Source organism: Ornithodoros turicata, chromosome 2, assembly GCF_037126465.1.
Source record: "Ornithodoros turicata isolate Travis chromosome 2, ASM3712646v1, whole genome shotgun sequence".
NCBI lineage: Eukaryota > Metazoa > Arthropoda > Arachnida > Ixodida > Argasidae > Ornithodoros > Ornithodoros turicata.
The window spans coordinates 43,814,027-43,837,313 of NC_088202.1; the positions used below are offsets into that span (position 1 = coordinate 43,814,027).

Below are 23,287 nucleotides of genomic sequence, written 5' to 3' on the forward strand. Positions count from 1 at the left end.
GCTAACTCTGTCCACCCCAGGGGTCTCCTGTGAGTCAGACCCTGATAGGGTAGCGTCAAGTGCAGACATGCCTCTAACGACATACCAGAGGAGCACACGAGGTTCGTGCAGCGCTAATCCTGTCTCAGACGCATTATAGTGAGATCACGTCGAGTAGGGAGCAGACAACCATAACGTTCAGGATCAAAGAACGACATTCAGGAACTGTATCGCGATCGTATGTCTGGCGGCGCGTCAGCGGTTATTATGATAGATGGCTATAATTCTAATCAGTCACGATTGTGCCGAATGTCGGACGGCGGCGTACAGCAGTCAGCACTGGTCGGGGCAGGTCACCACGATAACAATTACCCGTCTGTAATAGCGTTACAATAGGAAGGTATAGAATAGCGGGCGATAGTTTAGAGCACCCTATATGCTACATGTTACGTAGGACGGACGCAAACGAAGGAATGCCACGGAGTTTTATGATTCGTCACCGCAACCACCGGTTCGTCACCGCTTACAGCACCATGAAGCGGTGGCAACGTTATTCATTTTCCGTATGAAATTAATTTAATTTTAAAAGTACAAGTTCTAGAACCAAATATTGTTGTTGAATTTGTTACACTAGACGAAGCCCGTTTCTCTCACGTTCTTCCCGCTGCTCCAGCGACATCTTGTTCGTTCGCGACATCTAGCGACATCGTTCCCTTCTTTTGTCTCATGTATTACTGAGCTTTATCGTGACTCATGATCTTTTGTATGTCCCTCCTTCGACGGCGAGTCAACCGCCAGAAGTATTACAAATAACAACGATCAATAAAAAAATCTTGCGTCGCGCGATGGCAGCGCGAGTACACTTTGGGGCGACTTGGAGTACCAACGCTATTTTCGAAAAATACGTCCCCAAAGCACGTATTGGTTTCTGAGCATGCGCAATGACGACACCCAATTTCACTGTGGCCTCAAAGCGTTTGGACGCCCCGTTTTAAACCTCTCTAATGCCTCCCCAAAGGGCCTTATAGCGAGACAAAACGTTGTAGATGTCGCAACGGAAAGCGATGGATTATTACAGGTAGAGTCACTAAATAAGCTTATAACTACCTTATTTAGTGATTAATTATAGGTATAGGGCACCGATCTCGAACTTTCACATAGCGATCGTTATCGTTATATTTAAAGTTCGCGTGCTCCAAAGTCACTTTGGTAGGCTCGCACAAGAGCTCTTGGCGAATCACGGGCCGAAGTGATGTACGTATCTAACGCGCGTTACGGGATAACGACAAGTTGAAAATCGGGTGCTACGTCCCTTATCGCTACCAATGACGCTCTCAGTTAAGGACATGGGAGGCGTTATCCACGCGCATACCAGTTTCTTTTGTTCGATATCATATTCTCAATGTGTTCATTGTAATCGAGCACTCAATTATGCACAGGTGTGGTGTGGCCAACAAATGATTGCGCACATGCACTGACGTAGCAAGGGGTGGGTTCCGGCTCTGGGTTCCGGGTGTCCCCCCCCCCCCCCCAAATGGTACATTTGAGGGAAGGAAGCGAGTGGAATCCTCCTCTCCCATGTAAAGTCCCCATAGAACGCCTCCCGAAATATTTTTCTAGCTGCGCACATGTACTGCACTGGGCAAAAGTTTACCGAAAACGAGAACATCATTTTCTCCGGAGTGACCCATGGCGGCGGACAGAAGTGACACTCGTTCAGAGGCGAAGGGGTGCCCTGCCGCATATCCGTCCATAGAAAATAGCGTTGCAAGTGAACACTGTACATTCTGGACAGGTCCTGGCCCAATATCATTACAAACGTCACAATACACGTGACTGTAAAAACGGCAGCGCCCATGGTCGGCGGCAGAACCGTTTGTAAACGTCGCGCCTGCTGTTTCTGTGCGTCTTTTTGTAACCCCTTTCGACCTACACCAACCAGTTTTATCGAGTATTGTTCACTTAAACACATCGGCTTACGAATGTAGCCTCATACCAGTCGGCGTTCACAAGGAAGTGATAACGACGACGTGATGCATTGAGAATTCGCAAGAGCAAACCCATACGTCGAGTAAGAAGGACCGTGTAACTTGCGGCCTGCAAAATATGTTCATGTAATAACTTTACACTGACGAGGAAATGTCAATCACCGACAAAATGGAACCTAAACAAGGTCACATGACCTCAAAACAATATTGCCTGCGACGTGCAGTGACGTGGAACCAGGACCAGGTGGCGATTTTGCCACGCGCGATCGCTTAGGGTTTACGAGACGGACTGATCGACTGATCACTGCGGCACCCCTGTGTTCAGAAGGGGGCGGACAAGTGTGCTGACAGAGTGTCACCGCCGTGGTTGCGATGTCGCTTGGGTTTGCCCACGAAGGATCCGTACGCCTACAGCATAATAGCTAGAGGTACTGTGACAGCTCTAAACCTTTTTGTTTAAGTGAGAGATCACAGATATTCTTTCAAGTGAAAGGACGTTATAGGACTCAGCATGCATAGCGTGTGTAGTTTGGAGGAAGCCAGACTCGAGTTGGCTCGGACCACAGAGTACTGAAGACGGCCACGATGAATTAAATACACGCAATTCCACGTACTGGTTAGAATTAACCGTGAAGTTGAATTGCGATGCGCACACGTAACCAAAAATTACATTCTCCACACACATTACATCCTTTTCTGACACTCGACGAACGCAGTACATACACTTAATTTTTGTGACGATGCACTGCATTGCCACACATTACCAGTACATTACCACAACATACTCAACAACAAAGACTGTCCTTTCCAAACGGCTGTAAAATACGCAGTCAAGAGAAAAAAAAAAAAAAGAAAATGTCAATAAATAAACCGGCTTAGTGGCGTGTTCAGTCTTATGGTACAGGTAAGCTGGTTGGTTACAGGACCAACACGCGTTCACACATCGCACGTGGAAAGGCCGTAGAAAGAGAGCATACACGACACTCATGTGACTTCTTATTCCCTCCCCCTTGTTTGAGAGGACGCCCTACAACCTGACTAACGCACGCCATGGGAAGGCAGAGTGCCACAACGGACTGAATCTCGTGTCTTCAAAATACTACCAAATTTATGTCGTTGCAATCTACGTATCTTACGCTGCTATTCCCCCAAAATATTGTTTCTCTATGTGACGTGGAAGTATCATAAATTATATTTCTAGTCTCGAGAAGCATGACGTCACAGGGGACGCAACCTGCCACGCGTCCGGAAAAATAGCTCCTCGAAGGTCGGTTTCCGTCTCCTCACCACTGCTGCAGGCGGTCTTCCAACGCTTGCGCGGAGCTTCCTCATTGGCGTTCTCGGGTCACGTGGTCCCTTTATGGGGCCCCGGACAAGCTAAAGCTCACCCTCTGTTCATTCGTCATCGGCCCCACACTTTTCTCTTCTCTCAAATATCGGCGCCTCCTTTCCTTCCTTCCTCCATGACTGAGGGCACGTACATTTTGCGTCCTGAGTCATTGAGCGTCACTTTCTTTTCGGATGTTGCTCCACGTTAACTAGATTTGGCTGCAGTACTACAGCATGGATGGACAATGATAAAAACTTAGGGTCGCGTTTTTCTTGGCGCGGCCGTTACCAAGGCTGGAACGATAACGGTTACCCTCTTTCTACCCCACATACGCAAAACACGCTAAGCTACATTTTCGTAACCGCAGCAAGAAAATATTGCTCAGGTCTGGCACACGAAAGGAAACACTACGTCAAGGTCACTAAATAGCGAGTTTTAGTATACCGTTGATAAGGTTATCGTGTCTATCGGAACCAATCGTAGTCGCGCGTGACTCAGAATCTTATCCCTGATTGGATCCAGTTGATACGGTTCGACGCAAGCCACGTTAACAACGGTCTGCTAAAACTCTCTAATAACTTCGCTCACGATATCGACACCGATGCAATGATACGAGTGAGACTGGTCTAAAACGAAATGTGGAAGCCCTGGCGATGCAAAGTGGTCGACTGCAATCATCGATATCGACGGAAATCTCTTCGTGGCCGCGCTCACGGGTTGCTTGGCGTGGCACGGCTGCCTCGTGGCACACGTAAGAGGACATAGAGGAACGGTATATAGAGAAAATGCGGGTCAACATGCGCAAAACACAGTACAGCGTCTTTAACAAATACGAGAAAAAGGATATTTGTATAAACAGCCGTTCGCATGAACGACGCTCCTGCTACACTGCGTATACCACATTTGATGAGGGTCCCCTTCAGTCGTTGAAGACTCGTCTAGGCTCTGACACCTCACATCGTCAGTATCCGAAAGAAGTCACTCGACCGACCAGACAGTACGTGTGCAATCGTTAAGCGGGTCTGCCACTTTTAAAGGACAAATGCCCCTATCGGAGTGCTGCACAGTCAAAGGAATGAAGCTATCGCTCTCAGGATAGCTGTCAAGAGAACAATGGCCAGAGTACCGTCCAAGCTAAACACCGATAACGCCCAAGGTGGACCGAGTGCGCCCCATGACGTGTCCGAGGCATCGGCAACACAATACTGTTCCGGTTTAACAGACAGTCAATAGTTATCCGTGTTAGTCAATTGTGTTCGACAATTCGCTCGTGTACTGATCTCTCATTATAACTTATCGCATGGAAGCTGCTACAGGTTTAGTCACGCACCTCGTGATAATATGGTTACGCAGTGGTGATGCGCGACATGTACGTTAAACATCTCGAATACATGCCATTTTCTCCTCTTTCGGTTTGGTGCCAAAACGACATCCGGTTTCACAGCAAACACGTTTGCAACAAATCAAGAAAGCGAAAGATATAATTCTGCATGGCGGCCAGTTTTATGCGTCCTTAGTCACGGAAGGACCGGAACTATTCGTAGCATCTGAAGTTGTAGCGGGGGCTTGTTTATGTTTACCCGGGAACGTCGTGTATACGAGCGGTCTGTAGTGGACCTGACACACAGGAACCGTCCAGTGAGGAGTTCGCACGCATTTAACGAGATAGAGAAAGAGACGGCTGAAAATCCAGCGAGGCTCGTGTACATGACGTCACGCACAACCCTTGAGCCACGGGACATGGGAAAACATGGGCATGCGTCACAGGCGTCATATACTGCGTGCTGAATGAGGCAAAAGCGTGTGTTTTACAACATTCCCTTGTCACAGCACGCATACCGCAACAACTCACGGCATGCCCTTTAACTGTGACTCCGGTGCTTCAATATGTTTTCCCATGTCACGTGACCATATGTGATGTGGCGTCACTGCACAAGCCTCATTCGAACTCTATGGTTTTCGTGTCTTCTTTTCGTGCGCATAACTCGACACGTGTGTTAAATTTGTGGCTGGCTGTTATGACTTTTACGGAATACTCGAAGTGCAGTAGTAGTAGTCGGGTAGAAATCCAGCGAACCGGTATTGAAGTATGAAGGGAATTACCTCAGGACGAGAGCCACCCTTATTTCGAATTGAGACTGTTGTCAGGCTTTTCTGTACAGTCGCAACGTCCTGTGGCAAAGGCATTGTCAGCGTCACTACGAGGCGAATGGGCTTAACCCGCGCGAATAAGGTAGGTATAGCCAGCAGTAAGCAGAAACAGGCCTAACCAGAACAGAACTCTGCTTGCTCCTTCCATTGTCCCCAACACCCTCTTCATCAAGCCTTTGGGCGACACCTCTACTTCTACTGATCAGTATTCGGCATGGTTCAGTTGTCAGTGTAGTTGCTGTGAACTTGCCATCGTTTTGAGACCGGGACTCTTTCACCTGGTTCGTTTTGGCCGAGGCCCAATTTCGCCTACTTGGCATAACCTCTCGACAGACTACCACCTTCCATTACCAAGGGGGCACCACAAACGTTCCCGCGTTTCGTGGTCTCCCCGCCTAGTCACCATCGCTCACTGCTTCCAGCCCTGAGCTCGCCAGGGTCGGGGCCATGTGGCAGCGGTATAGTGTCAGTGCCACTACGAGATGCACGGGTTTAGTTGGCTTGCAACCAGAACAGTCCTCCGCTCATTCCTTCTTACGCCCGTCCTACAGTCCCCATCAGCTTTCCATACCATCAGCCTCTTGAAGCACAAAGTCTTTCTACAGTCGCCTTGTCCTCGACAAGGTGGCTTGTCCAGGGACAAAACTGCTTGGTCCCTGGCCACGTCCAGCCGACCAACGCTCTGCCCTCAAAGCTCTCTTGACCTTTCATGATACCATAGGACTTCGATCCCTATTGCGAAGGGGCCCATTATTTCGTTCCCCGCATCAGCACCAGTAGTGGGGTAGAGTATCGCCCCTGGCGATGAAACTCCCCATTCATTGTCTCACAATAAAGTTGTTTGTTGTTGTATTCTACAATGTACAGTGCTGGACAAACGTTAATTGAACACGCTCCGGCGCCTTCCTTCCTCAAGGTAACACATTAGCACAAGAGGGACAAAGCGGGGTAGTCGGTACAAGTTCATATCGGCTAACTGCAGCAATAGACGCCGACAAGGAGTTAGAACACGGAAGGGACAAACCACCTGCAGAACCGTCTGCAGGTGGTTTGTCTCTTCCGTGTTCTAACTCCTTGTCCGCGTCTATTGCTGCAGTTAGCCGATATGAACACATTAGCAGCCAATCTGACCGTACGGACTTACAGACACGTGGCTAGGTAACTCAGTCATCTGTTTGCAAGTGCGTACGGTACCATTCGGTGCTAGCTTGTGGCTCTGAGGGACGAATGCGCCGGAACGTGTTCCGTGAACTTTTGTCCAGCACTGTACAACACCTTCCCGCAATTCACAATTTCGTCGTTTGCTTTCTGGCGTCGCATACCGAATGCCAGTTGCAGACCCTCACATGTTTTAGGGCTTGCTTCTGGTATGCAGTCCTCACGATACACTGCCCTGCACAAAATTCGTCAGTATTCCACTTGGATGGCATAAGGCGCTGATCAACAGCTAATCTTACACCCTCTTTCCTAGCAGGTCACAGTCACACTCCACAGCACAAGGACCGCATGTTGCGAATATTATGTCAATGTAAGGTGCGGACATGCGAGGACTGGAAATTCTCTCCCCCGCCCACCAGTTCACCAACAATGGGCACACCTCACATTCTAATCTATCTCTGCTATCCTTCCTTCATTACATACACATGTAACAAAGTCACGGTGTGTCGTCCGTTTCAACCAATCACCGAAGACGCTTTCAAATGCAAGAGGCCTATGGCTACGGGTGGTCGCTCATGAGGCCGATGGCGGTTCATTTCCAATGCTACACCCACCGCAAGCATTGCTTTGACTGGAACGAACACTTAGGATTATGGGAAGTTCAAGTAAAGATTGGGCCTTGTTCAGTCTAGGGAGCGTTGACATTACCATATTCCGTAGTATCGTACTAAAAAAAAATCGATGTCGCCACACGGAAGAGTAGATAGGGCATCGTTCAAGGTTGACCGAGACTTTTGCTTCCAAAAAATCAGTAAGTAACTGTAACTGAACGAAACTTTCAGATGTCGAAGTGCAATCCTTTTCGGGTCAGCGGCACGTCCAGCAGCGGCAGCTATCATGGCGGTGAACAGTGTGTCTGTAGCTGTGGAACTGCGATACATTTTCAATGTTCCCTGTGAAGGATAGCGTCGAACCTGCTGATATTTTGCAAAGATTACAGACACAGTATGTGTCTAAATAATGATGTGTGAATGTGTGAAATAAAAGGGTCAACCTTGAACGACCCTTGTACTTCTGAAAACTATAAGTTAGTTTTATGCTGCTTCCGCATCACATAGACCCAATTTCCTCAACGCGGGATAGCGAGATTCCCCGTCAAACAGGGTTGACGATTAACACAAAATTTAGGAAAGTTTAACCTTGGTTCAAGTGTTAACTGGCGTTGGCCGAGCAGGGCCATACAGAAACAACACTTTGGAAAATACCGTGTGTTGATACGTGAATTACAATGCCACAAATTCGGTGAGATTCTGAAGATACGAAATTTAGACCGATAGTTGCCTTGTTCAATCTACTCGCGGAGTCCTGCCACTTCATCCTTACAACTGGTGACCGTATCATTTTTCTATCACCTTTTCATTGGTGCATGTGGAACAATATGACCGAGTAGAGTCAACACCATGCCGGCGCCTCAAATGTTCGAAAAAGAGAACCATCCATGACGTCACGCGGGGCTGTGAAGCGTTTATCGACAACCTGCGTAGATGTACTGGGACGGTTAATCTCTATAGTGTACCCCACCATATCCATACTCAATTGTGGCCGCTTCCTGTTGCGTGGAAGACAGGGAAGCTTTAGCGAGAATTGGGAGGCACTTCGCAACGGTGTGAAACAATGACACTAACTGTCACGAGTGTAGCAATACTTATCCAGAAGATGACGGCTGAATGAAGCACTTGATGCTTCTTATCGACGAAGCGTCGGAGCAAACTCTAAACCTTGGAGACACACATTCCAGACACTCTAGAACAACGATTTATGAACTGCTACTTTTCCTAGAATAACTTTTCCATACATTTTGATGCAAACCGGTATTATCGCAGAATTTCTGGTATTTTTTTTTTCCCGGGTATATTGTTATATGTTGTGTAAATCTACTCCCAATATGTTAATATGATGTGGTAGTACCTTCATCTCACTATTAGCTGTTTTGTGCGTAGTGTTTGTTTGATGCTCGTGTGTTACTTCCTGTATTAACCATTGTGTGATGTATTTGCTTGCACCTGTAACTTACCAACCTGATACTTCGGGACCAACAGTATGCCGAAATAAATATTTCAGGTATAGATTTTAGATATTATCGCTAGATTTTTATCGATGATGATGATGATGATGACTAGAGCTTTTACGGCGCACAAGCAACGATTTTTATCGAACTTAGACAAAATAAACATGGGCGAATCCATGACGTCATTCCAGCAGTGACCACATAATGAGGCCGACAAGCGAGGCACTCTCCTGGACAGAATAGAACTGGATCTCGTATATGAAGGGCCACTTGTCAAACGCCAAAGGAGCAACACTCAAGAAACAAACATGTCTGCCTACATCTTAATGATAAGGTGAGGCCCTCAAGAGTATTCAGGCTTCGTGGAAGGCTGCAGTTAGTGACGCTAGGCGCAGTCACACGAACATTCCATGACAAAAGGAACTCGGGTTATCGATGACATCGAAGATAAACTGGAGGGCCAATATGCTTCCACGCGGCGTCCCCATTGTTACTCTTATCAGCTTCGAGTTTCTCCTCAAGCAAACCTATCAAGGCGAACAAATCCAGCAGCTGACAGAGAAAAAATATTTGCGAACGGCCCTAACTACACCTGGGTCAAATTGTAGAGCAAGGGACTACGACAACCGTACTCTACAATGGAACGATGTTTAATGCCAGATGAAAGTACGTGCACGAACAATGAAACCTCGGTGCAGGGTCGAGAGAGCGTGACACAGAACATGGTGGTGAAGATGTGGTTTGATGCAAGGCAATGACGATGTGGCTGCGGCACAGCGGCTACAGGGCTCCCCGAAGCAGAGCGTCGAACCGAAACGTTTTTCGGTTTGTTTCGGGCTCGGCCATAAAGGTTCGGTTCCGGTTCAGCTCAGGAGTTCACGTATATCGGTTCGCTGAACCGGTTCAGCAGAGGCTCTAAACCGGTTCGAAACCGGTTCGAGGTTCTAATGTGCTACAAAATTATAGGTAGCCACTAAAAATGATACAAGACCTCTTAGTTACGTTTTTTATGCATTTCTGGTTTTGGACCAACAGGATATGGTTTCATTGAGGAAAAAAATAAAACGATATGCCTAGATTGTAGAGGTAACACGTCATGTGAAAGTGGAACGTCCGTGTGACTACTGACTAGAGCATGAAATATATGTTGGTACCTTATACTTCAGACGTCAGGATGACATCTGAACAAGGACAAAGGCCATCAGGAGAAAGGACGTCAGAGCCACTCCAAGTTTCTGGAATTTTTTATGTCGCATCTTCATGTGGCAAATGAACTAGTCACTATTGCTCAAATGAACTTCCAACGCCCCATCGAAGTCTCAAGACTTGCCTTCTTGGGCGTCATTGGGTTGATGCACTAACATATATATGTAGTTGGTGGGACTCCACCCACTGAAACTTGCACTCACCTCCGTGTGCTTCCTTTCGTCTTCTTTGCGTCTGCGTTCCGACAGACGCTGGCACAACTTTGGCCAGCGTCTGAACCTCTAAAATCGAAATTATAGAAGGACGCCATGCCGCAGCCGAAGCTGTCGGCGCCGGGGCTCTTCCAAGTTGCGAAGAAGGACTGAACTGCTGTGAGAGGCGATTCGCGGCACACTTGCAGCAGCAGTAACACTGCAACCTCATTGAACATGGTGGTTCTTTGGCTACGTTTTTACTGTTCCACATGATGTTGTTACAATGCACTGCGGCTGCTAACTTCGAAGGTAGGTCTGACAAAACATGTTTCTTCTATAAGCGGCGGCGAGAGCACACCTTCCTTCACCCTTGGCCTTGTATGTCCCGCGCTACCGAATGGACCGCCAGATCCCGAGTATTATGCCACATAAAATGGATGTCGCCACCAGACGATGGGATGGATAACAGGCGGCACACACCAACCCGAACCGAACCGGTAACCGAAGTTCTTAGATCGGTTCGGTTCCGGTTCAGCAGCAAGATGGCGGCAGTAATTACGGTTCAGTTCCAGTGCAGTTCCAGCTAAAAATAACGGTTAATTCTGGTTTTCGGTTTCTGTTCTTTCGACGCTCTGGTTAGGACATTGTGCGAACTTTTTGGTGTCCCGAGGCAGCATTCAGTTTATAAGGACACACGAGGTACCCTTGTGACAGATGCCAATATCGAACTTAACAATACCGAATACCGATGCGCACCGAACTAAATACAAGTGAGTAGCGTTGGACAGTTTAGGACCTTTATAAGCAGTTAGGAGCTGCTAGGCGCAAATAGCAGACGTAAGGCGTTCGATATCTCAGGGAGTTGTGTCATTGGTGTCAGTGGAAGATTTGTGATAACTGTTGTGGTTTACGGTAAATGTTGTGGTTGTGATTGAGTTTTATCATACCTCAAAACAGTCCACTATCACTTTTATCCATATGGCATCACTTTGCAGCGCCCGCGAATGCGCAGCAGTCCATGCTTATTGCATCACTGTAAAACCGATCCGGATTCTCGTTTGATTCAAGTTTCTGTTGAACGAAATTTTGCACATAACAAAGCATCTACGTGTATAGCGGACAGCGGCATGCAACTAGACAAGGCGACGGCTTTAGACACGCACGTAAGCGATACCCCTCTGTATTTATGATTTAGTGCTTACCTGTGGAACTGCCTCCTTTGGCAGACTCATCTAGTCAGTTTACTGTCTTATGGCGACTCTTAATCAGAGCATGGAACCAAAAGCTTCATCGGCTCGGTTCAGTTTCGGGTTCAATAGGGAGTTTTAGTGCATAAAGAGGAACCCCTGACCCCCACTTCTTCCTGCTGTCCTTTCCCCATCTGTCCACATCTGTACGCGGCTCGTAGCCACAGTTGCTTCGCGGCGCTAACACCGAATAAAACAAAAAGAAAAAGAGGGTAAGGGGGAACTCTACGAAAACAGCGAGTTTAAGTTACAGCAGAAAGTGTTCACGATAACAGTTCCGCAAGCATGATAAGCTAATGGCCCTGCGCCTTCGAAGTGGGTGACATCACATGAATAAGCTTCGATTTGATAACTTCACTTATCGTACGTTTTCTTACTTTACTTATCATTTGAAGCTTGTTGTTGGCAGTAGAGTCACTAGATAGCTGCCCGTGTTTAGGGTATCTAGTTGGCCGCGCTGGTCACGTCATCTCTAACACCCAGGGCCGGCTGGACCGCTATTCCAGTATTGCAAATAGAGATGGGATGAATCTAGAATTTTGCGAATCCGAATCCGAATCCAAGGAAGGTTCGACGAATCCACGAGTCTCTAATCTTTCGAATCCTTTCTTTAGCGGGAGTTTTAAAAAGCCAGGAAAAAAACTCTTCTAGTGAAAAGTGTTTTGAAGCAGAATATGATGCCTTTGTTTGATGAAAAACAAATTAAATAATGCTTCAGTTTCAGGAGAAAATATACCCATATAGTTCTTAAACGTAATTTATTTAACACGTTGTTCGTCGACTACAAGAAATGCATAAATTCTCGAGTCTGAATTATTTCCATAAAACTAAGCAACAACCAAAAGCAAAACCAGGTTACTTTTAAACTTGTCATGTAACAGTTCCTGCCTGAACTCTTGCAGTCCAGAGCAATGTAAACAAACAAGAAACACCCGTCGGCCAACGAGGCTTCCGGCGGACTCCGGAGGCGCCAATTCGAAAACGAAACGAACGAGGTGGATTCGAAAGATTCGATTCGCCGTTTTGGGCACTGGGATTCGGATTCGCGAATCTCGAACCCGTGCCTAAGATTCGAGGATTCGGTCGGCACATCCCTAATTGCAAATATTCAGCCAATATTGGGACAATATATTGAGCTGCTTCGGTCGGTGTAGCAAATGGACGCCCTCTGCCTACGCAGGAAATGTCTTCGTCTTATATGTGGCCGGCTTCTCCGATAACTTTCCTGAGAATTTCGTGAGTTTCAGCACCCCCACTCCTTCCTGCTGTCCACTCTCCATCTGTCCACATCTGTACGCCGCTCATACACACGGTTGCTTCGCGGCGCCAACACGGAATTAGAAAGAAAAAAACGAGTTTCAGCACCCGTTGTAGAAACAGCAATCAAATCACGCACGCTAGTAGACATCGTGAAACGCAACGTAGCCTACAAGTATACGTATACTACCCACAGGGCAAATGCGGGAGATACCGCAATCCGTCTCTGCGCGTGTACCGACACGTATCCTGTCTTGGTGGCACTGTGCTGCATATTCTAGCTTGGGTGTACCTCCAAATAAAGTGATGGAAATCCCCGTGGCAAAACGAACTACTGGAAATAAACGTTATTTGACTCTAAAATTCACAGTCCCGCGCGGGACACTGCCAACAGCGTAGACTAACCTGGACAGAGAAATGCAAACATCAAACTTGGACTAACCTAATAATAAACTATAACCAACGTGGTGTTCCGTCGTGTCTGCCCCGCTAAGCCTAACGGCCGCTAAAATTTGGCATTTGTTCGCTAAAACTACTTGGACAGACATCGAAAACCCGTGTAGTTGATGTGGTTAAATAATGATACCGTGTTTTTAAATGCGGCATATACCATCTTACAAAGCAATCGAGCATTCTCCTTCATTTTGCTTGTTTCGAGAACGGGAATTTCCAGGTCGGGGATTTCGCAACCGGGAATATCGAGGTCCACCCTTCTAGCTTCTCGCAAGAAAAATTCAGCCTCCGGAATTAAATGATCAGTCTTCGCAACAGTAGCTCCCGGGGATTGGAGGTCAGATTGTCGCTTGAATCGTTGCTTGTTTGAGCAGTTCAATTCAATTCGATTTCAGTTGAGTAAAACATCTGGTGTGACAAAGCATGGATTCCTCGCTCGATCTTCCAATCGATTCAATTAATGGACGGACTAATAAGCATCAATTACAATATGATTTTGCACTCTTGCACTTCCCCGCCCCGTCGCCTAAGGACTGGCGACGCCTAGGCTGTCTTCCTTTATGGACAAGGCGTTTTTATTCCGGCCACTTGGCACCTTCCCAAGTGCGCCTTCTACCCAGGAAGAAGCCGTACTGCACTGCCGCGGTGCTTGCTGTGGACAACAAAGAAAAAAAGAGAAATGAAATATTACCAGGAGAAAATATGCACCGTACAAGGCCATATGATCCAGGAAGTAGAAGAAAGAAGACTTGGAGGGGAGCAGTACGAAAGTGAAGCACATCTTCCTGCCCCTTCCCACATAGAGAGAGGAGAGTGCAGCGCTGACGTCAATAAAGCAGTCTTCGTACATGTTAGTCTTCCTAGAAAGGTCGAGCATCCTCAGGGGAGATAAATGACTACCGTGCACCGAAGGACGCACCAGGAACTGAAAATAGAGTATAGCTAGGGTCTTGACTTTCTCGGTATAAACCCAATTCCTCCCGATTATTTCCCCCGAATCAGTAGCGGACCAATTCGAGTTAAACGCGATTTCTCCCTGAGTTCCAACCAAGTATCACGCTGTATCACATATGACGTAGACTATTTTGTAGTAATATATACACATATCTGATGTACACATATCATGACCGTTCTTGGGCACCAATAAAACATTATTATTATTATTATTATTATATTTGAGTGCCACAATAAACCATGCGAAGCGCAGTTGATGGTACTACATGACGTGGTTTTGACTATAATTCGCGACGAATTTACGCTTGACCAATATATGAACTTTTAACTGCGAGCTTTGCTGAACAGGAAAAAAAAAAAAAAAGAAAAAGAGACGATAAAAACCGAATGTGTCAATAGCACCCGATTTTAACCAGAATTTGGGATTTGCAAAGAGCACCCGATTCCCGCCCTTCGAAATTCGGGAAAGGCATTCAAGCCGTAAAAGATAGACCCAAAGTATAGCCACGCCGCGCAGTGCCTTTCGCTAGGTTTATCCGCTTTATGTACGCTTCTGTGCTTTAGTGCTTGTCATATTGTTCCTTTTTATTTGACATAACAGAACTTCGTCGTGAGTGCCTGGTAGCTTCATAATGAGCTGTTCAATGGTTCGCATAACCTGTGGTCATTCGTATCATGGAGCAATATTTGAGTTACTTGAACGCAGCTGACTTGCCGCTATACGCCGCGCAGCCGCAGTGCAACCGGCTGAAATTTCCACATAAAAAGAAGAGAGCAGCGGCTCTGTGTACATTTTTTGAAAAGGCGGACTCATGCGATCTAGTTACGCTCGCTTCTGGCGAGGGATGGCGGCACCGTCGGAAAATTGCTTTCTTTGTTTTGCTTTCCTCCCGCGCTCTAAGGAAGTGATGTAATCGACACCAGCATGCAGAACATTCTGGCAAACGACAAAACCATTATTTTCATACGCACGGATCCTGAAAACTGCAGTCAGTTTGTCGAATTTGTTGATTGCAATCAATTCCTAGACTATTACTGTAGGGAACGACGTCATTTCGACCCATATATCCCGATCGTGCGTGCCGAGAGAAGCGATTTTGTTGCATCTCCCATAGACTCCCATGTATCGAAAATTCGACAAACTTTAATTCGCCAAAACGTCAGTGGATCGCTTCCGCCCTTCAAAAATGTGTCATCCCTAGAAAAAAAATCGAGAGGAACACGCCCGTATCTGTTTCGTGTAGAAATTTAGCGAGGTTTACGAGAACCCTGTGAACAAAAATTCCCCGTGGACTTTCTTAAGAAGTGAGTCCGCCTTAAGTTACAGGCATAAAAAAAAAGAAGCAGTAACCGAGTACGGGCACGTCTGCCCAGTATCATAACAATAACAACAACAAGAATAAATGATGGAGGGGTGATGATGACATGGGATGTTTCCCAAAAACGTTATTCGCCATGGGAACAACGTCAGTTACTCGAAAAGCACGTGGCCCTGATCTATTAAAAGCAATGCGCTCAGGGGCAATGATGTAGAATGCACGGTTTGCCAAGTGCTCCAAGCAACTGTAAGTGCACAATGGCACGATAAGAGAACAAAAAGCGAAGTTCAACACGTATCACAAAGACAACACTCAATAGGAGCCGTCTCGCTCGTTCTATGATAAAATACGAGGGGCGTCCCTAAGTTCTGGGCCTGACACAAAAGAAGTGCGCGCAATGAAACAAAGCATTGTCATAGCACATAGGTACTCTTCAAGATTGACATCACCGTAATAGCGCATGCGCGCTACCCGATTTTCTTGTGGTAGCCGCCTTCAAGTGGCGATCAACGCAAGTTGGGCTAAAATGGAAGAGCGAAGGCATTTGAGGTCATCGCATATTTGTCTCGGAAGGGCCTAACTCCGACAGGAGTCCACTAGGACACGGTTGCGACCGTTGAGCAAGGGTGCCCCATCTTGCATCACGGTGAAGAAGTGGGCCGCGGAATTCAAGTGAGGACGGGACAGGCTCGAAGACGACCCTTGTCCTGGCAGGCTTGCAGCAGTGACCGCCGAAGAAGACATCCGCTGTGCACACGATGAGGTCATGGCAGACAGTCGTATCGACATCCGGACCATCGCTCAGGTCACAGGCGTCCACTCGTAAAAAACACAGTTTCACGCATCCTGACCCGATATCTTGTCATGCAGAAAGCCTCCGTCAGAAGTGTGCCCAAACAGCTCACACCAGATCAACAACACACGTGCTACACCACATCCGTGGACAAAACCCCCAACTGATCAGACCTGATACCGCGGACTTTTGTGTCCAGTTTATGGCTGTAGACGAAACCTGGGATCATCACTTCCAACCCGAGAGTAAAGTCCAGTCCCTCCTGCCACCGTCGATGAAGGTTCAGTCTGTTCCATCAGCAGGCAAGGCGATGATTCGGTGGGAGTGCTGCTAACCGATTACCTTAAGACAAGCAGTCTATTACCGGGGACTATTACGTAACCATGACGCATAGCTTGGGGGACGCCATCAAGCCAAACGACGTGGTATGCTACGGAAGGGGGACCTTCTCCATCAGGACGATGCGCCTGCCAACCACTCCCACGACGTTTCTGTCGTAAACCTACCGCCATACTCAGCAGATTTCGCCCATCGGTCTGATATTTTTTTCCCACAGGGATCCAGACACTGGAGCATAGGGCAATGCAGGGACGTTTGCGCGGACTACTTTGAAAAGTAACATTACTAGTTCATTCACCACGACCACCTGCTTGTTAGTCAGGCCAAGAACTTCTGGATTGACCCACGAGTGTACAACTATTATGCAGTTGAAGAATAGAGCAACAAAAGAATAAGGAGTTGTCACTGGACATTGCGCAAAAGACTCTTCTGGGCATGCACAGAGATAACCCTCTATGAGAAATCTTTGTATGTATCTTCTGAGCCCCAAAGCGCTTGGGTACCCTATCTAAAACTACCTATTACTCCTGCACCGCAGACGCGCAGGAAGGAATAAAGTAAGGAACTCCGCCTCGCATAGGGCAATCTAAAATTGTGAATGAAAATGTGAAACTCGAAGAAAAAATATATATACCGGGTGTTTCAGTTAAATCCTCGGGCTATATAATTCGCGAACCGGTGCACCAATCGAATAACTTTCTTTTTTACCAGTATCTGTCCAATACCGCCTACAAGATGCGCACCGCGTGAACGAGCGGGAGGCGCTCATTATTTAAATAAAAATTCAGATGAGTTTCGTGAAAAAAGCTAACTTCTAAACCAGAGCGCCGTCGGCATTAAAATGGGTACTACCCCTTCTGGGACCCTTCAGTAGATACTGTAGAGGACGATAGTCTTTCTCTACATGAGTCCCGACCGGCGATGATGGTATGCCACGGAGAGCCGATGACGGTGGCCTATCTCCATGGCCGCGCCGGTGGAACTGAGGCAGGTGCCCCAGGCGCGTGGCCATCTTCGTCGTTGTCCACGGCCCGCTACAGTGCTCCCCCCTCAGACGCGGAGCGGCGATAAGAAAGATAGAAGAATCACGTCTGTACCGGAGGGAAAGAGCAAGAGTGACCGTGGATGACGCGCACTGCTGGACATGTCCACGGGCGGCACAGCACACGTTGCAGGCAGAGGTCGATGAGTGGGGCGGGAGCGGCCGAGATGAGGTTTGCCAGAGATGAGCGTTGACGTCGTCGAAGGCGTGGGCTGGCGTTGGAGTCGTGGCCTGGGGTGCCGCAACCGGCACGGGAGCGAGAGCTCGTAGGGTCCCAGGAAGTGAGGCTGCGTAGCCGTGAGGATTGCCGAGACGCCGGCTGATGCGTGCCGTGGCGTCGGCTGCCGCGACTGCCGAAACCGGCAGGCGAGCACGTTGCTCAGGTGTCGCGGCCGGCAGCGAGTGAGAGTTGAGATGCAGAAATGAAGAGGGTGGTGAGTGTGCCGGGGGCCGTGGATAGCGGTCCCTGGAAGCCTTGAATCGATGGTCGGTGGGCGGATGCGATGATCAGTGAGCGGTCGGGTCGTTGCGGGTCTGTCGGTCGGTCGGTACGGGTCGGTCGGGTCGTTGCGAGTCGGGCGGTCGGTCGGTGCGGGTCGGTCGGATCGGTAGCGTGGACAGAAGCGGGACGGGAGCGGTCGGCGTGTTGATCGGCGAGCAGCGGTCCTGATGTCATGATGAGGAATGGCGGTGGCTTCCAGGGAGAGCGTGCCGTGGTAGTGCTAGTCGATGGTGTTGTCAGAAATTTGGGATGGTCAAGGGCCTAATTGCTCCGAACTTGATCTTCATCGTCCGGGTCACCAAATGTAGAGGACGATGGTCTTCCTCTACATGAGTCCCGACCGGCGATGATGGTATGCCACGGAGAGGCGATGACGGTGGCCTATCTCCATGGCCGCGCCGGTGGAACTGAGGCAGGTGCCCCAGGCGCGTGGCCATCTTCGTCGTTGTCCACGGCCCGCTACAATACCTTTTAGAGAAAAATCTGCAACCGAAGCGGGTCATTTGTTGCAGTAATAAATTGGTTTCGGTTTACATATTTTTGTCGCGGCTGGTCGCGGTGAAGCGCAAGAGGACGCTCTTCCACTCCCTTATCCACCAATAAATTACGTCCTTACACCAAGGAATTACGTCCTTTTGCGCTTCGCCGCGACCAGCCGCGACAAAAATACGTAAACCGAAACCAATTAATTACTGCAACAAATGACCCGCTTCGGTGGCAGATTTTTTTCTAAAAGGTGTCCATAAAGGTCCCAAAAGGGGTAGTACCCATTTTAATGCCGACGGCGCCCTGCTTTAGAAGTTAGCTTTTTTGACGAAACTCATTTGAATTTTTATTTAAATAATGAGCGCCTCCCGCTCATTCACGCGGTGCGCATGTTGCAGGCGGTATTGGACAGATACTTGTAAAAAAGAAAGTTATTCGATTGGTGCACCGGTTCGCGAATTATTTAGCCCTGGGATTTAACTGAAACACCCGGTATATACGAAAAAAAAAAAGCTGCGCTTCAGTTTTCGGAAAGATCACCACGCCCACTGGCAAGTCCCCGGGCGAGACAGGATGCAACCGGCTGGAAAAGCAGATCACCACGGCATAGTGGTGCGATATATAGCTCTCATTTCATGTATTCTTACCAGGGATCGGAACCGAACCTGAACCCGAACCGAAAACCGCCAAGGACCCGTATTTTTCGCTGAACCGGAACAGAACCGAACGAAAATATTTTTTTCTCGCGTTCAACCGAACCGGAACTGAACCGAAATAAATCGAGGCGGTTACCGGTTCGCGAAACGGTTCAGAAGTAATGTGCGTTGTGAGATCGGAACTACGAGTTACACCGTGGACTGAGCAGCGTTGCCAAACAAATTCGATACCGGAACTGAAAAAAGAAAAAAAAAAGCTGCAACCCAAGTGCATGTGGTATTTCCTCCTCGCAGCTATTGCGTTCACGAGGCAGTTTTTTTTTTTTCACAGCCCCAAATTAATTTGGGGTTGTGAAAAAAACGGCCAGTCCCTGAGCTGGATGTAACATGTTGTATATGATGAATGAACCTAGAGAGCACAGTATGCTACCGTAACGTGAAATGCAGCATTACACCTGAAATGCAGATCTGTTTGAGAATCGTAAGGATGTGCTTGCTTTTAACCCATGCATCACTAAAAATTCACTTTCCTGAACCGGCTAGAACCGATATTCAGCACTGCTGCGGAGCTGAACCGGAACCGAACCGAACCGAAAAAAAAATAACGGTTCCAATCCCTGATTCTTACACGCTGTTCTTCTGAACAGCTATAGGTTGTCACCCAGTTCAGAGAGAAGGCGGCAAAAACGGTCAGTTCTGCGAAACAACTGCGAGGGGAGAGAGAGAGAGAAAAATACTTCTGGCGAATTCCACTGATCGATGTGGAGCGGATTTTTCTTTTTTGCTCCCCGACGGAGAATATGTATTTCGCTGGTCGATCCCAAGAGGTGTTTCCCTCGACGCTTCTGAACTCGTTCTTGCCTCCTCGACTTTGCCCGGAACTCCTACACAGAGCACTGTCGTCATACCTCCACACCCTGCAAAGACCAGCAACAGCGACTGTTGTGCCACTCGCTGAGTTCGCCGGATGTGGCGCAAACTTCCGCCACGCTCTTGGCAGTTTTTCGCTACTGGATTCGGATTCGGCCACTCCGTGCCGGATTTTGTTGTTCTGTAGCGGATTCGGGTTCTCTCGTTCCAGGTTATTAGGGAAAGCGAAACAGCTGGTGGCAAAACATCCCTCTGTCTAAGCACACATATTATCACAGACACAAATAAACATGTGCGGAAGAAAGGTTCTGGGATTTATACGATGTCTGACAATTTAATTCCAGGCCCGAACTTTCCTTCCGGAAAGCCATCGTACGAAGCAAAGTGGTAGAAAGACAAAATATTGTAACGAAGCAGTGAAGTGCAGGTGCAAAACCGGAATCAAGTATATCCCCCGTTGTGGAAGCATTTCAGCGGATCTGCAATTAGATTTCGCACCATGACAATACTCCAATCAAAGGCTTGTCTTCACAAATTAATTTCTGGCGGCACACAGTACTCTGCTGCTCCCATACTCTCCGCACTCCTCCATGCTCCGCGCGGCTTGCCCCGAATGAGGAAATAAAATGGAAGGTCACCCATGCCACGAAGCTGGGAATATACGAGCCAACAAGGTAAATGAAGGGCCGTATATGTTTAATAGAAAGAAAGGAAAGGACGAAATGTCAGCCAGGCTGATGTCGGCTTGGAATGCAAAAAATAAATCTAGAAAATAATAAAGAGGGCTATTATACAGAATGACCACTAGGCGGGGTTTTATCGGTAGCAGGAATGCTGGGGCAAGTGCATACGATCACAAAAGCGCTACGTCGGAGGGGACATTCACTGATATAAAACTCAGTAAAGGAATTAATAATACTAATAATTGGGAGTAGATTTGCACGAGTGTACATGCACGAATTAAGCATCAGTGCTCGTGCACGTCCCTGCATTGAATTTAGGAAAATACAATAAACTCATGTGACCTTGTAGTAGATGAGGCAATTAAACACAGATGGTGTAGAGGTTGTAAGACAGCTCAGTGTGGACGACACTCGCTGGCTACCACAGAGGCTACGCAGCTGCAGCGGGGGCAACAGGGGACAATTGTTTTCCCCAGCACTAAATCAGGGAAAAGGCTCCCGCGTCTTGCACTGCTCAAAACTACGCTGTGCACGACTTGACAGCCGGGACCGTTACTCGTAAATTGGGAGTGAAGGGCAGAGAATTTCAGTCCAACCAGGGGCTGATGCAGTTTGAACCAGGGCTGTCGGATTGGTGGTCCCAAGTTAGGGTTGTGGCCCAAGTTGTCACCGTTTTAAGGGGAGGCAGAGGCTGAAAAGGGAGATCTGAGCTGGACAGCGGAGTCGGAAAGTCAAGTTACTCGACTTTCCTCAGTCATGTGTAATAGTTGACTCCTGTAAATATAAGTTGTAAATAAATCCCTCGTACATCATGGGAACTTCAGTCTCGGCTCCAGTGCAGTGAAGACAGGTAACAGGTCCAGCATCGACCGGAGCCGAGAACGACGATTAGGAAGAGATCATCAACGACTCCTCCAGGTTTATCATCGTCGGGGACTCCGGCTGGCGAACGTCATAAAAGCATCATCATCTCATTTCTACTGATGAACAAAGAGCCACAGTCACAGACGGAAAACCCTGTGGACATAGGGACCCATTAGGGGACCCATCCGGCGGCGTGGAAAATGAGCATATCGGATTCTTTACAATCCTAGCTCAGTGTTGCGGCTCCTTGTCCCGCATAAATATGCAGACATCCCGCAACGCGTGTAGGCAGGCATGCAGGCTAACTCGGAGAGGTATCGCTGCCCGAGATTTCCGACGTATAGTTGAACCAAGTTACGCTTTCAATCACAGAAGGGGTGGATAATCCCTTCTCTTCAAGTGCCGCAGCACACAATCACTGCTGGCCATTGATATTCCTTCTCTCTCATCCAGTGCGGATTCCTGCAGGACCAGCGCCTGCGGTTGCCTTGTGTCTTCAACTTGCCATGAAAGTGGCTCCATCACTCATTACAAGAAGCTGCAGGTCGTATGGAGAACGAGCTACCGAACGACTCGCAAGAGACATCACGGCGGGTTTCGTGGAACCTATCATAATTCAGCATTTCACGCCTCTCTCTGATCAGGAGCGGCACGACAGTAACCGATCCACAGAATGACCCTGCGCCCTTGGCGGTTCGTCGACGAGCGGCAGTACTTTACCGCAAGTTGTTCATTGCCTCATGCCCCTCGTGGGGACGTCTAAGTCGCCACAAAATTACTGTCGCCGCACTGTAAGACTAGAACTCGTAACCCTTTCGACTAGTGGGATCACCGAGAACGGCAGGGCGACCACAATGGCCACACTACATCACAGGACACGAAAATAATGACAGGACCACATAGATTCGCAGAAACTACATTAGTACCACGACGGACAATGCGACGGACACGTGCATCGACAAGCGCGACTTTCAGCCATTTCCCAGGAGACGTCGACTGCGGCACACATCTTTTTTACATTAGGCCCTTGCACGCGATCAAGCACTGATTGAAAGGACACGCATCAAACAAAACCGTTCATAATCCTCCCCGTCGCCAATTAAAAGTTCACAGCGGCTTGATCATCTACCCTCCCGAAAAATATATTAATAGCTAGAATCGCCGTTTTACCTCTTTCCCGACTTCTCGACTCAGAGTTCAAAATTTAAATGCACGCACGTCCAGCAGGAAGTCCCTCGCGAGAAGCCCCTTCCGAGCTACGCGTCGCACCGTGACACCAACCGGCGCGTGAGACATAAAACGGCTCGCGCTGTAGCCATGCGCCGACTCGACCATTACAAATCGCCCTATGCGACGGCCGGACACAAAGCGATGAACGTACAAGGTGTGCGGACGTGCCGTCTCCAGGCTGGCTTGTTTGGGGGTTGCCTGGGACCCCCCTCTCAGGTCACAGCCAACACCCCTTCGTCGTGCATGGACCACAGTTGTCCACAGAGCGGAACGTTCACTCCCTCACTGACTCCCGCTTCTGTGCTGCGCCAGTAAAGCCACGTGGCCATGGCAACGGCAGCACCAAACACGTACCCGCGCACGTGAGTTGCGTTCTGGAGCACCTAGAAGGGTCCGCGTAATGGGCGCCGCGTCCAAATTAAGCGAATGAGATTGGTGGATCATTGACTGGCTATAACATGAACAGGAAGTCATGGGAGGGGAGCGAGCTAGTGGATACCGCTCACATGGAGACGTTC

General features: G+C 48.3%; 1 protein-coding gene across 1 annotated transcript in view; it reads right to left on the reverse strand.

Annotated features, from left to right (window-relative positions):
• The window catches only part of LOC135385341 (DNA-directed RNA polymerases I, II, and III subunit RPABC3-like), a 125,656-nt gene that overhangs the window by 36,723 nt on the left and 65,646 nt on the right, over positions 1–23,287 (reverse strand). The gene's annotated exons all lie outside the window — the stretch shown is intronic.